This window comes from Triticum aestivum, chromosome 6D (assembly GCF_018294505.1).
Source record: "Triticum aestivum cultivar Chinese Spring chromosome 6D, IWGSC CS RefSeq v2.1, whole genome shotgun sequence".
NCBI lineage: Eukaryota > Viridiplantae > Streptophyta > Magnoliopsida > Poales > Poaceae > Triticum > Triticum aestivum.
This window is the reverse complement of record NC_057811.1, coordinates 276,062,644-276,074,459: the sequence shown is the minus strand read 5'-3', so window position 1 is coordinate 276,074,459 and position 11,816 is coordinate 276,062,644.

Below are 11,816 nucleotides of genomic sequence, written 5' to 3'. Positions count from 1 at the left end.
AGAGGGAGGAGGCGACGTGGCGCGCTCCGGTTGGCCGGGCGGCGGCGGCGGCTTCGTCCGGCCTGAGCGGACGCGTCCGGCGCGGCGCGGAGGGATTTTAGGGTTTTCGGAGACTGCGAATGTTTTCGGGAGGGCTCGCATATAAATAGGTAGAGGGAGCTAGGAGGCTCCAAATGAGGTGCGGTTTTCGCCCACACGATCGTGATCGAACGACCTAGAGCATGGAAGAGAGTTTGGTGGGTTTTGGGCTGGTTTTTAGGGGGGTTTTTGCTGCACACTCTAATGGACTTTGCGGATGCCCCGTTAACCGTTGGAGTACCAAACGACCTCCAAATGAAACGAAACTTGACCGGTGGTCTCCGGGTGGTATAATAAGGCCACTTGGCAAGCCTCGGTCCATTCCGAGAAAGTTTGACACCCGCTCACGAAAGAAAACAAGAGGGATGCGCCGGAGGAGATAGGAGCGCCGGATTGCAAAACGGACAACGGGGAAATGCTCGGATGCATGAGACGAACACGTATGCAAATGCAATGCACATGATGACATGATATGAAAAAGCATGACATGAAAAAAAAGCAAAACGAAAGACAAAACCCGACCACGGAGGAATATCATAACACATAGCCGAAAATGGCAAGAGTCGGAGTTACAAATATGGCAAGTTACATGCGGGGTGTTACAACACTCCACCACTACGAGAGGATCTCGTCCCGAGATCTAGGACTGAAAGAAATCCGGATATTCGGAACGGAGATGGTCCTCGCGTTCCCAGGTGGCTTCCCGATCGGAATGGTGCGACCACTTCACTTTCAGGAATTTGATTGACTTGTTGCGAGTCTTGCGCTCAGTTTCTTCAAGAATAGCAACGGGGTGCTCATGATAAGACAAATATTCTTGGAGGTCAATCTCTTCGAAGTTGATAGTGCGCTCAGGCGTCTTGAAGCACTTGCGGAGCTGTGACACGTGGAACACGTCGTGCACGTTCGCGAAGTTGGAAGGAAGCTCAAGTTGATAGGCGAGGTCGCCTCTTTTCCCAATGATCTTGAAAGGACCCACGTATCTAGGGGCAAGCTTCCCTTTGATACCGAAGCGACGAGTGCCTTTCATTGGAGAGACGCGGAGGTAGACATGGTCTCCGATCTCGAAAGCCAAATCACGATGCTTATTATCATAGTAACTCTTCTGGCGCGATTGCGCGGCTTTGAGATTATCACGGATGACTTTACACATTTCTTCAGCTTCAGTGATTAAGTCATTGCCAAGAAGTTGACGTTCACCAGTCTCTGACCAATTGAGAGGAGTACGGCACTTTCTGCCATAGAGAATCTCGAATGGGGCCTTGCCCGAACTCGCTTGAAAGCTGTTGTTGTAGGAGAATTCAGCATATGGAAGACAATCTTCCCATTTCATGCCAAAGGAAATGACACAAGCCCTGAGCATATCTTCAAGAATTTGATTGACTCGCTCGACTTGGCCACTAGTTTGAGGATGGAAAGCTGTGCTGAAGCGAATGTTTGTGCCCATGGCCTTCTGGAAGGAGTCCCAGAACTTGGAGGTGAAGATGCTTCCACGATATGAAGAAATCAATTGTGGAATGCCGTGCAAGGAGACAATTCTGGAGGTGTATAGCTCTGCCAACTGAGCTGCTGTGATGGATTCTTTGATTGGAAGGAAATGAGCCACTTTAGAAAGCTTGTCAATGACAACGAAGATAGCATCATTTCCGCGCTTGGACTTGGGAAATCCAGTCACGAAGTCCATTTCGATATGATCAAGCTTCCATTCTGGGATAGCAAGAGGTTGAAGGAGACCAGCTGGTCGTTGGTGTTCTGCTTTCACTCTTCGACAGACATCACATTCATTCACGAATTGAGCAATCTCTCGCTTCATTCGAGTCCACCAATACGACTGCTTGAGGTCATGGTACATCTTCGTACTTCCAGGATGAATGGAAAGGAGAGAATTGTGCGCCTCGTTCATTATGACTTTCCTTAGATCACCTTTAGGAACCACAATCCGGTCCTCGAAGAACAAAGTGTCTCTGTCATCAATGCGATAGCACTTGTATTTGGAAAGACCCTTGTCGATACCACGTTTCACCTTCTTCACCATGGCATCAAGGAGTTGTGCCTCACGAATCTATCTTCCAAAGTAGGAGAGACTATGAGGTTGGCAAGAAAGCCTTGAGGAACAACTTGGAGATTCAGCTTGCGGAAAGCTTCACAAAGATCCGGTTGAAAAGGCTTGAGAATTAAGCTGTTGCAATAAGCCTTCCTGCTTAAAGCATCTGCAATGACATTTGCCTTGCCTGGAGTATATTCGATACTCGGATTGTACTCTTGAATCATTTCGACCCATCGAGTCTGCCTGAGGTTGAGGTTGGGCTGAGTGAAGATATACTTGAGACTCTTGTGATCAGTGAAAATGTCCACTTGTCTTCCCAACAAGAGATGTCTCCACGTTATTAATGCATGGACAACTGCCGCCAACTCAAGATCGTGAGTGGGGTAGTTCTTCTCGTTGGGCTTCAACTGACGAGAGGTATAGGCCACAACTTTCTTCTCTTGCATTAACACAGCACCGAGACCTTGGAGAGAAGCATCACAGAAAACTTCAAACGACTTGGATTCATCAGGAGGAGTCAAGACAGGAGCTGTGACTAGTTTCTATTTGAGAGTGTTGAAAGCAACGTCACACTCAGGAGACCAGACATACTTCACATGCTTCTGGAGGAGGTTGGAAAGAGGATGGAGAAATTCTCAACGAATCTTCGGCAATAGCTTGCAAGACCAAGAAAACTGCGGAGCTGCTTGACATTCTGAGGAGGTTCCCAATTCACAATTGCGGACACCTTCTCGGGGTTAACAGCGATGCCCTTGGCAGAGATGATGTGACCAAGGAAAAGAACTTCATCGAGCCAAAACTCACATTTGGAGAACTTCGCATAGAATTGATACTCTCTGAGCTTGTCGAGCACCAACCGCAAATGTTTGGCATGATCCTGCTTATTCTTGGAGAAGACCAAGATATCATCGAGATACACCAGGACGAATTCATTGGTATAGGGGTTGAAGATGTAATTCATCATCCGAGAGAACACTGGAGGAGCATTAACAAGGCCGAAAGACACGACAGTATATTCATAAGAACCAAAGCTTGTTCTGAATGCTGTCTTGGGAATATCTTCTTCACGAATGCGAATCTGATGATAACCCATACGAAGGTCAAGCTTGGAGAATACTTTAGCACCTTTGAGTTGCTCAAATAGCTCATTGATGTTGGGAAGTGGATACTCGTTCTTGATTGTCTTCTTGTTCAATGGACGGTAGTCGACACAAAGTCGGTCCATGCCATCCTTCTTCTTGACAAAAAGAACACCACAACCCCATGGAGATGAACTCGGTCTGATCAAACCCAGACACTCTTGTTCATCGAGCTGTTTCTTCAATTCCTTCAGCTTGTTGGGTCCAAGCTTGTATGGACGCTTGCAAACGGGTTCAGTGCCAGGCTCTAGTTCGATAACGAACTCAACTGGCCGATGAGGAGGCATACCCGGTAGCTCTTCTGGAAAGACATCTTGATACTCACAAACGACTGGAATTTGAGAGATGGCATTCAATTCACCCTTCTCATTGAGAGAAAATAACCGAATGGTTTCATCACGAGCAGCAAAAATAATCAAATCCTCAGAAGAGTGTGTCAAAAGAATTTCCCTGGCAGCACAATCAAGTTGAGCCTTGTGCTTAGAAAGCCAGTCCATCCCAAGAATTAGATCAATATCCGAGTCACCAAGAACCATTGGAGAAGACAGAAATTTATAATTGCCCATCTTGATAGAAACATCGGGAGCCATCATTTTGGTATTCATGAATAATCCCGGAGAGGAAACCGCTATCGGCTTAGGCAGATCAACAGTATGCAAATTGTTCATGGATGCAAAAGGTCTTGATATGAAAGAAATAGATGCACCAATATCAAAAAGAACTTTTGCAGGAATATCATTAATAGGAAGATTACCCATTATCACATCAGTAGATTCCTCCGCTTGAGCTGCATTCATCATGTTCACCTTTGCAGACTTTGGATTATGCTTGACCACTGCATTGCTGGAAGATCTGATAGGAGGAGGAGGAGGAAGACGCCTTTGGTTGAAGCACTTGTTAGCATAGTGACCTTTCTGCTGACATTTGTTGCAAGTCACCTCTGAGAGTGGACGGTGATAAGGAGCATTGGACTTTGGAGCTTGATTCTGAGACTTGTTCTGATAGCCAGAGTTGGAAGAGTTGGAAGAACCATGGCCACCTTTGTTCTTCTGCTGGTAAGGCTGACGAAACGGAGGAGGAGGAGGCAACCAGAACTTCTGTTGCTTAGCAGCCACAAGTGAGGAAGAAGAAGACTGAACTGCGTCTCTGACTCTCTTCTTAGAAGCCTCACACTTGAGCTGAGCAGCCTCTTGCTTCAGTGCCATATTATAGAATTGATCAAACTGAGTAGGCTCAACAAGAACGAGAGCTAACTGCAGATCCTCTTTAAGGCCACCTCTGAAGTGATAGATCATGCTCTTTTCATCAGGAACGTCTTGTTTAGCGAAGCGAGCAAGTTTCTGAAACTGGATGTTGTATTGATACACAGACATGTTGCCTTGCTTGAGATTGCGGAACTCCTCACGCTTGCTCTCAACAACACTTTGTGGAATGTGATGCGCTTTGAAGTCCCGACAGAAGTCAGTCCAAGTGATCACACGACCTCCTCTGGAATCTTTGTATTGTTGATACCAATCAGCAGCTTGGTCCTTCAGCTGGAAAGAAGCGAACTTGACATAGTCCTCAGGCCTGACATTGCTACATTCAAAATGCTTGTTGATGTCCACGAGCCAATCATCGGCATCCGTGGCCTCGGCACACTAGCTGAAAGACTTGGGCTGATTTGCGAGAAACTGGTTGAGAGTAGCAAAGTGAAACTGATTGTTGCCTTGACCTTGATTGCCTTGATTGCCTTGCCCTTGGGTACGTTCTTGCAAGAGTTGCAGAATCATCTGAGCATTGGCGTTGGTGGCTGCCATGATAGCTTGCCATGCCTCCGGAGGTGGAGGTGGTGGCGGAGGGTTCGCTTGACTCCCTTCATTGCGATCCGGATTCTGACGCGTTGGCGGAGCCATCCTGAAGAGGGTGACATCCGTTAGCATCTTGATAGACAAATAGATAAGTAGAATCAACGGATAGAAATTGCAACATATAGTCTTCTCAATAAACACGAACGAAGATGAACGAATGAATTCCGTAGTAAATCATCACACTTCCATAAGTTGAGAAGCCACTTGAAAAAGATATGGAATCAACATATGACTTCGAAGCAACTCGAATACCACAATACAAAACAAAACAAGTATTGGCTTGCAGAATAAGCCGGAACAAACATATGATAGATATTTCGTCCGAAGTTTTCGTGGTGGGGCCCACACGGGCTCAATCGTGTAACACCATCATGTACAAGGCTGTGCACATGACATATAAATAGGTAGAGGGAGTTAGGAGGCTCCAAATGAGGTGCGGTTTTTGCCCACACGATCGTGATCGAACAACCTAGAGCATGGAAGAGAGTTTGGTGGGTTTTGGGCTGGTTTTTAGGGGGGTTTTTGCTGCACACTCTAATGGACTTTGCGGATGCCCCGTTAACCGTTGGAGTACCAAACGACCTCCAAATGGAACGAAACTTGACCGGTGGTCTCCGGGTGGTATAATAAGGCCACTTGGCAAGCCTCGGTCCATTCCAAGAAAGTTTGACACCCGCTCACGAAAGAAAACAAGAGGGATGCGCCGGAGGAGATAGGAGCGCCGGATTGCAAAACGGACAACGGGAAAATGCTCGGATGCATGAGACGAACACGTATGCAAATGCAATGCACATGATGACATGATATGAAAAAGCATGACATGAAAAAAAAGCAAAACGAAAGACAAAACCCGACCACGGAGGGAATATCATAACACATAGCCGAAAATGGCAAGAGTCGGAGTTACAAATATGGCAAGTTACATGCGGGGTGTTACAAACACTTTATTACGGACATTACCAGTAACGCCCCCCTCTTGATGTACCTTAAATCCCTTGTAACGTGGGCTGGCAGGGGTCCTGGCGCACTCTATATAAGCCACCCCCCTCCACATTCACAAGGGTTCGCACCCCCTGTAACACACACGCATATAATCCAGTCGACCGCCTCCGGGCTCCTAGACGTAGGGTTGTTACTTCCTCCGAGAAGGGCCTGAACTCGTAAAACTCGTGCGTACAGCTTCTATATAGCTAGGATCTTGCCTCTACATCCCTACCCCCCATTCTACTGTCAGACTTAGAACCACGGCAACGACCCTCAAACTCTTGATCCAGTGAGGCCGAGGGAGAGTTCCGTCAGCACGACGGTGTGGTGACGGTGATGATGAAGTTACAACGCAGGGCTTCGCCTAAGCACTACGACGATATGACCGAGGTGTGAAACTATGGAGGGGGCACCGCACACGGCTAAAAGATCAACTTGTGTGTCTATGGGGTGCCCCCTGGCCATGTATATAAAGGAGGGGAGGGAAGAGGTGGCCGGCCCTAGAGGGGCGTGCCAGGTGTGGGGAATCCTACTAGGACTCCCCAGTCCAAGTAGGATTCCCCTCCTCTTTCCTATTCGGAGTAGGAGAGAAGGAAAGAGAGGGAGAGGGAGAAGGAAAGGGGGGCCGCGCTCCCACCCCTTGTCCAATTCGGTTTGGGCAGGGGGGAGGCGCGTGACACCTCTTGGCCCTTCTCCTCTCTCTCCACTAAAGCCCAATAAGGCCCATTACTTCTCCCGGTGAATTCCTGTAACTCCCCGGTACTCCAAAAAATACTCGAATCATTCGGAACCTTTCCGATGTCCGAATATAGCCTTCCAATATATCGATCTTTACGTCTTGACCATTTCGAGACTCCTCGTCATGTACGTGATCTCATCCGGGACTCCGAACAACCTGCAGTACATCAAATCACATAACTCATAATACCAATCGTCATCAAACGTTAAGCATGCGGACCCTACGGGTTCGAGAAATATGTAGACATGACCGAGACACATCTTCGGTCAATAACCAATAGCGGAACCTGGATGCTCATATTGGCTCCTACATATTCTACGAAGATCTTTATCGGTCAAACCGCATAACAACATACGTTATTCCCTTTGTCATCGGTATGTTACTTGCCCGAGATTCGATCGTCGGTATCATCCTACCTAGTTCAATCTCGTTATCGGCAAGTCTCTTTACTCGTTCCGTAATGCATCATCCCGCAATTAACTCATTAGTCACATTTCTTGCAAGGCTTATAGTGATGTGCATTACTGAGAGGGCCCAGAGATACCTCTCCGATACTCGGAGTGACAAATCCTAATCTTGATCTATGCCAACCCAACAAACATCTTCGTAGACACTTGTGGAGCATCTTTATAATCACCCAGTTATGTTGTGACGTTTGATAGCACACAAGGTGTTCCTTCGGTATTCGGGAGTTGCATAATCTCATAGTTAGAGGAGCATGTATAAGTCATGAAGAAAGCAATAGAAATAAAACTCAACGATCATAATGCTAGGATAACGGATGGGTCTTGTCCATCACATCATTCTCTAATGATGTGACCCCCTTCATCAAATGACAACACATGTCTATGGTTAGGAAAGATAACCATCTTTGATTAATGAGCTAGTTAAGTAGAGGCATACTAGGGACACTCTATTTTGTCTATGTATTCACACATGTACTAAGTTCCCGGTTAATACAATTCTAGCATGAATAATAAACATTTATCATGATATAAGGAAATATAAATAACAACTTTATTATTGGCTCTAGGGCATATTTCCTTCACCTTTAGCACCAAAGAGGCAACAAGTACTCTGCGCCCGCTGGCGCCCGCCTGGCCTTGGTCGTCATGGCTCACGTCATGTGAACCTCGCGAGGTGCCCCTTGCATAGATATGTCCACTCCTCGGGAGCCAGCCTAGTGTGGCCGCCCCTGAGGAGGTGTTGGTGTCGTCCGCCTCGCGAGGCTTGGCCCCTCGTGAGGGTCTTAAGTGATTGCTACTGAAGATGGGCCGTACCAGGCCATTGGTGGAGCCACGCCATGGGCTGCAGGCAGGCAAGTCTGGGTACCCCCGTTCCCAGGACGCTGACAACGCACTCCCCTCGAGGCGCTCCACGTCCTTGGTGAAGAAGGCGAGGTAGCCGACATCGTCGGGCATGAGGGGGCTGGATACGTCCTCCTTGCAGATGGAGCCCAGGGCACGGCGAGCTTGCAACTCGAGGTCTCAGAACATCCCGGAGAGTGTGAGCTGCCGCCCCCGAGCCTAGTTTGCTTCGTCCCTCGCACGCTCCACAATGGACGTGATGCTCCCCGCCTGCTCTTGAAGTGCACCAGTTCAGCCTCGGCTACGGCCTGGGCATTCAGCGCGGCCTTTTGTCGCCCTTCTGCATCAGTCATCCACTCCTTGAGGGCATCAATCTCGCACGGCCAACATTGTCAGGATCGCGATTCTGTTTTACGATTCTATGACTTTATGATCCAAAGTAACCCCTGTGATTCTACGATATTAGTCTCTAGAATCTACATTTCTACAATCCTGATAGTGAAGATTCTACGATTTATGATCCTTCCAACGGAGCTCCGATCCGATTCAGAATCACGATTCTGACAACCTTGTGTGCGGCAGCTCCTGGCGCTATGCCTTGAAGTGGCCCTCTTGCAGTGTCAGCTTATCGTTGTAATCCTGGGCGAGCGCCTTGCGATTCTGCTGGACCTTCGAATCAACATCCCCCTGTATTTTCTTCTCCTTAGACGCCAGGTTGGAGTTGACCTTCTCCATGCGCTGGGCGTAAGAAGCCAGGGCGGCGGTCACATCACGGTCCAGCGTCTCCAGCCGCTCGCTCTCTAGGCTCTGCTCGGATGAGGTCAGGGCAAGCTCTTGCTCGAAGGCTCGGAGGTCCGCCTCGCGCGACGCCAGCCCCACATCGTAGGCGGAAAGGGCGTCTCCCTGTGTTGCTGCTCCAAGACAGCATTCGAAGCCAGCAGCTCCTGCTCACGGGCCTCTATGGCTTCACGCCGCCGGTCTTCCATTTCTGTCTCCTGGACGGCACAGCCGCGTGCCTCCTTCGCCTCGGCAACAGATTTTTCTCCCTTTTGAGTGGGCAGCCTCGTGTTGAAGGTGACCTAGCCTGACGAAAACTTCATGTTGGTGCCACCCACTCTCCAAGCACAACCGCTCCTCAGCAAAGCACGCCTCGGCATCTAGGAGCTCCGCCCCGAGCTGGCCTAGCACGCTCGCTGCATTCTGCAAGAGCCCGGGCTGGATTGTGGTTCGGATGTTCACGAGCGCCAGAGCCCAGTCTGGGCTAGGCCCCTCATCTGTCGGCGTTCTGGGACCGGGGGTGCCCAGACTTGCTTGCCTGCGGCCCGTGGCGTGGCTCCATCAACGGCCCGGTATGGCCCAGCTTCAGCAGCAACAACTCAAGACCCTCGCGAGGGGCCAAGCCTCACGAGGCGGACGACATCAAGACCTCCCTGGGGCAGCCTCTCTAGGTTGGCTCCAGAGAAGCAGAGATATCAATGCAGGGTGCACCTCGCAAGTTTCGCGTGACGTGAGCCATGATGACCAAGGCCAGGCGAGCGCCAGTGGGAGTAGCGTACCAGTTTCCTCTTTGGTTCTAAGGAGGCAAGCACAGGCGCAGGGTCCCGAGGCATCAGGCAAAGGTCTCCATATCGGTGCAACAAGACCAAGACCGCTAGGATGGCAGGACGGAGGTCATCGTGGAGCCCACGGCAGCGTCACCACCAGAGCCTTTGACAGGCGAATACTACTTTTGTCAGGATAGCTAGTACTAGTTGTCTCCCTTCAAAATTGGCCGTTGTGGGATCCCTTCCCGCCTTACATTTGGGAAGAGGACCGAGGCCACTATATATAGGACTTAGCCACCACCATAGCAAGCATCTAGAGGACGGATCATTCAAATCATCCTCATACCCACCAGCTCATCGAGCCCAAGAACACCTCACCTCCTGAGGCTGTTCGTCCACTGTACTTGTTAATCCTCAGCCCCTCGAGGCAATCCACCACAAAGCTGGAGTAGGGTATTACACCGAAGTGGCCCGAACCAGGATAAATCTCTGTGTCTCTCGTTCTTCAGGTCCGTCGAGCTAGGCCGTGGGATCGTTTAGCGAACGAGCTGAGGGGAGAGTGCTCTTCGTGCGCACCCCAGAGTTCAAACCTCTCAAGGGTCTGCGAAACCCGTAATCCGACATTTGGCGCGCCAGGTAGGGGTGCGCTGAAACCTCTCTTCCGTCGACCGACGCACCGCCGCTTCCATGGATGACGCTCGTCAAGCCCGTGCTGAGCGCCGACCCACTCTCAATGCTCGCGTCGCCCAGACGGCGCCCATCGGCGAGCCTCCCCACTGCTCTCCATCACCCGCTGCCAATGCCGCCACCGGCCCGGCGGGAAATGAGCAGCAAGCTTCGTCGCTGCACCCCTCTCTGTGGCGGGACGGGCACACCGCCACCCCGTTGCTGACTCCGGCCGGCTCATCATCCCACGCACATAGCGGGCCTGTGGACGCGCAGGCTGCCCTGCTCATGGCGCGCGAGCTCCTGTGTTACCGCCCTGTTGACGACCTCTATGAAGACTGGTTGGACTGCATCGCCGAGCTCGTCAGTGCGGCTGGGGCTCTTCTGCACTGTCCCTCTCGCTGCCTCGTCCGCCTCTTGCTGCGGGCGACGTAGCCCATGGAGCTCCTCCACCACATCCCCATCAAGACGTCGCCCTCGGACCAAGACGCGCGGCCCCGCGGCGTGACCCGCCGTGCAGGGCGCCCACACGTGAAGAAGAAAGCTGCCAGGAGGTCCAGCGCCCGCAAGAGGACGGTCCTGCGCTCCCGGCACCACCATGTCAGGACCGCACACCGCCTGCGGCGGCGGCGCGTGGATATCAAGACCAGGCTCCGCCTCCACGACGGGCTCCGGTGACCATACCGGGCTGCCGATCCCCCGACCCTGCTGAGTTCCTGCAGCTCTAAGAGCTGAGCATCGAGGCGGTGTAAGTGCATCTAGTGCCCCTTAGTGATTTTGGTGTATTGAAGACTTATAGGTTAAGGGTCTAATGTGTTTATGAGTGTACATAGATCTATAAGTCTATGAGGAGTTTGATATTTACAGAGAAAGTCGACCCCTAAAAATGAAGTTCTTCGACTGAATACTTTGGATTTCTGAAGACTTTCTGAAGACTTCCAAAGTGAAGAAATTGGTGTGACCTTGAAGACTTGGTATTCATTCGAGGAACATGAAGCGTGAAGACTTTATTTTTCATAGTTTCATTTTCTCTTTCTTGAGTCATAGGAAACACCATACTGTCAAGGGGGGTCGAGGAAATACTAAGGAAATATTTCCATGTGATGCTCAACTCAAAATCCTACACCTACCAATCCCTTCGAGTGAAGCCATTGGAAATCTCATACAGTTCGGTCATATTCTTCAGTGACAGAGACGAAGTTCTTCTAGTCTCTGAGGAATTTGTTCTGACTGAGGAGTTAGGAATTCGCCAGTGCGGATTGCCTACACAGTGAGGAACATGATAGCCTTGAGGAATTTGAGCCTCAAATTTCCGACCGTTGCTGTGCTATGTGCCAGCTATCCCAAAATATCTTATCCACCTAACGGTCATATCATTGAAGGGCATTTATGTCTTATCATGTTGGGCTGCTCCCTAGGCTATAAATAGCCGCCCCTACAACCACTAGCTGGTTGGCTGCTC